Source organism: Rhinolophus hipposideros (genome assembly GCF_964194185.1).
Source record: "Rhinolophus hipposideros genome assembly, chromosome: X".
NCBI lineage: Eukaryota > Metazoa > Chordata > Mammalia > Chiroptera > Rhinolophidae > Rhinolophus > Rhinolophus hipposideros.
In genome coordinates, this window is record NC_138046.1 from 108,945,752 (window position 1) to 108,948,778 (window position 3,027).

The window sequence follows — 3,027 nt, forward strand, 5'->3', positions numbered from 1 at the left end:
AGTGAGGATTTCCAAAAATTAATGACAAACACTAAACCACACATCTGGGCAGTTCAGAGAATTCCAAATAGTATAAATACCAAGAAATCTATACCTAGAAATATCACATTCAACTGGAGAAAACTAAAAAAGATAATTTCTTGAAAAAAGCCAGAGAAGGAGGCACCTTCCCTAGGCAGAAACAAGGATATGAATTACATTGGCCATCTCCTCAAAAACTATGCACATAAGAAGGGAGTTGAACTAAAGCTTTAAAGTATCCGAAGTAAAAAAGGAGGGTCTGGGCGCCTGTACAGCCAGACGTGCCTTCTCACTTTGGATTGCGGAGAGTCACGGGGGTGGGAGTCTGGCCCTAATTTGATGCCAGCAGGCCAGCAGAGGGGACACTTGATGGAGGGTCCGGGCACATTGAAAGCCCCCGGTTTCTTCTCACTTTGCATTGCGGGGAGTCACGGGGGTGGGGGGTTGGCCCAAATTGGCTGCCAACAGACCAACAGAGGGGACAGTGGCGTGGGAGGGTCCGGGCAGATGGAAAGCCGGACGTTCTTTCTCACTTCGTGTCCGGAGGGAGATCACGAGCGTGGGGGATCTGGGCTAAGGTGCTGCTGGCACCAGGTCAGCAGAAGAGACCCTGGCATGGGAGTGTGGAGGTGGGTGTAAAGCCCCAGGTGCTTTCTCACTTTGCTTGCGGAGACCATGGGAGTGGCGTCCTGCGCCTCAGGGGCCGACAGCAAGTCAGCAGAGGTGTCATTGACGTGGAGGTCTGGGCGGGGTGTCCCGAGTGGCCTTCTCACTTCCCTAGGGGAGAGTCATGGGGCTGGGGGGTAAGGTGCTGGCAGTGGGTCACCAGAGGTGACATTGCATAGCAGGGACTGGGCACTGTGAAGCCTATGGTGCTTTTTTCACTTTCCTTTGGGAGATCCTAGGGGTGGCGGCCTGCGCCTAAGGGGCTGGCAGCCGGTCAGCAGAGGGAGGATTTCCAGGTCAGTGGAGAGTCAGGCTAAGGAGCATGATCACTGTGGGGACCACTCACCCCAAACACAGAGGGCACCTCACAATCCCTAAGTACTGTGATCAAAGAGGGCCCCAGGGACATGTCGATTCTGTCTTTGAAGGGTCTACTGGAGAGAGGCAGAGCACATGGGGGGCTGGGGTGCCTGGCCAAAATTCACAGAATGATCCTGAATATGAACTGAGAGCACATCGCAAACCCAGAACACAAGGTTCCCCTTGCCAGGCCCTGCCGTCACCCCAGTAACTCGAGACACGGTGTATGGCTCTGTCCTAGGTACTCTCCATGCAGCTTTGCAGGGTTCTGAGGACCCAGGCCAATCAGAGAGGAGCCCCCTGGGTCCCCAGACAGAACCCTGACGGCGCTCAGACCTGCAGAGGCGGCCTTGGTTAAGGCCAAGGTGGAATCTCCCTGCAGAGGTGCACACACCATCTCATTCTCCCTCCTCCAGGTGCTGGCCTCACCTGCTCTGCCCACACCGGTGCCCGCTGTGCCTGACCTGTGTCATCATGCCTTGGGGTCAGAAGAGTAAACGTCTCCAGGGTGCAGCTGAGACTGAGAGTCTCCGAGGTGGTCAGGCCGCTGCAGCAGCAGCAGAAGAGTGCCCCACTTCTCCTGTTTCAGGGGGTTCTCCCCAAAGCTGCCCTGCTCCTGGCCCTTTCCAGGAACCTCAGGGAGCCTCAGCCGCTGGGCCTCCTGAGGCAGGTGTGTCATTCCCAAGTTCTGATGGAGGGGCCCAGAGCCAAGTTGAGGAGGGCCCAAGCACCTTCCTTGTGGCATTGTCCACTCGGTCGGCTCCCCCAGATCCTCTGACCAGGAAGGCACACAGGCTGGTGAAGTTCCTGCTGGGGAAGTATAAAATGGGTGAGTGCATTATACAGGCAGAAATGCTGAAGTCGGTCAAAAAGAAGTACAAGGAGCAGTTCTCTGAGATCCTCAGGAGAGCCTCTCAACACATGGAGCTGGTCTTTGGCCTTGAGGTGAAGGCAGTCGACCCCGGCAATCACTTCTATGCCCTCATCACCATTCTGGATCTCCCCAGTGAGGGAAGTCTGAACAGGGATAAGAGTGTCCTGAAGACTGGTCTCCTGATGAACTTCCTGGCCGTGATCTTCCTGAAGGGCAACCGCGCCACCGAGGAGGAGGTCTGGGAATCACTCAGTGTGTTGGGCGTCTACGCTGGGAGGAGGCTCGCCATCTTCGGGGAGCCCAAGAGGCTCATCATCAAAGATTTAGTGCAGCCCAAGTACCTGGAGTACCTATCGCCAGGTGCCCGGCAGTGATCCTCCACGCTATGAGTTCCTGTGGGCCCAAGAGCCCACGCTGAGACCACCAAGATGAAAGTTTGGCCAGGCTCAAAGAGACCGTCCCGAGTGCCTTCCCCAAGCTGTACGAGGAGACTTTGAGAGATGAGGAAGAGAGAGCAGAGGTGAGAGCCGCAGCCAGGGCTGCCAGTATTGCCAAGGCCCGTGCGCCTTCCAAGGCCACGGCGCACGGCTCCTCCCACATGTAGTGAGGTCTGGGGCAGGCTTTTCACCTCGCGGTTGAAGAGACCAGCCTGCCTGTCAAGTAGTGGGCGGTTGAGGTCACTTTAGTTTTAACAAAATGTTTATCTGCTTTTCCTTTTTTCTCATGAGTGACTTCTGGGTAGAGATAGAAGAATAGATCGATGATAGATACTAGATCGATACGTAGATAGATACACACATAGAAACGGAGACCAATTTCAGATTATTTGTTTTAATAAAGGTTTAGAAGAGTCAAAATATAAACATGAGAATGACGTGGCTGTCACATGTGCTGCTATCTAAAACGTTTGAAAGTTATAAGACAAATTGTGGTGAAGGACGGTTTACTTTTAACAAAGTGCTTATCTGCATTTCCCTTTCTTCACGACTAACTTTTAGGTAAATAGATTAGATGTAGGTATAGACGGACATGTAGTATTTTATCAAATGTGATGCCTTTTACAGAAGGTTTAGAAGTCTCAACATGTGAATATGTGAATAGCATGG

The 3,027-nt window shown here is 53.2% G+C and overlaps 1 pseudogene across 1 annotated transcript; it reads left to right on the top strand.

Moving 5' to 3' along the window:
* The first annotated feature begins 1,521 nt into the window (after positions 1-1,521).
* Positions 1,522-2,525, top strand: LOC308495169 (melanoma-associated antigen B1-like; annotated as a pseudogene). The gene has a single exon. The product of its transcript is annotated as a melanoma-associated antigen B1-like (transcript).
* The last annotated feature ends 502 nt before the right edge of the window (positions 2,526-3,027 follow it).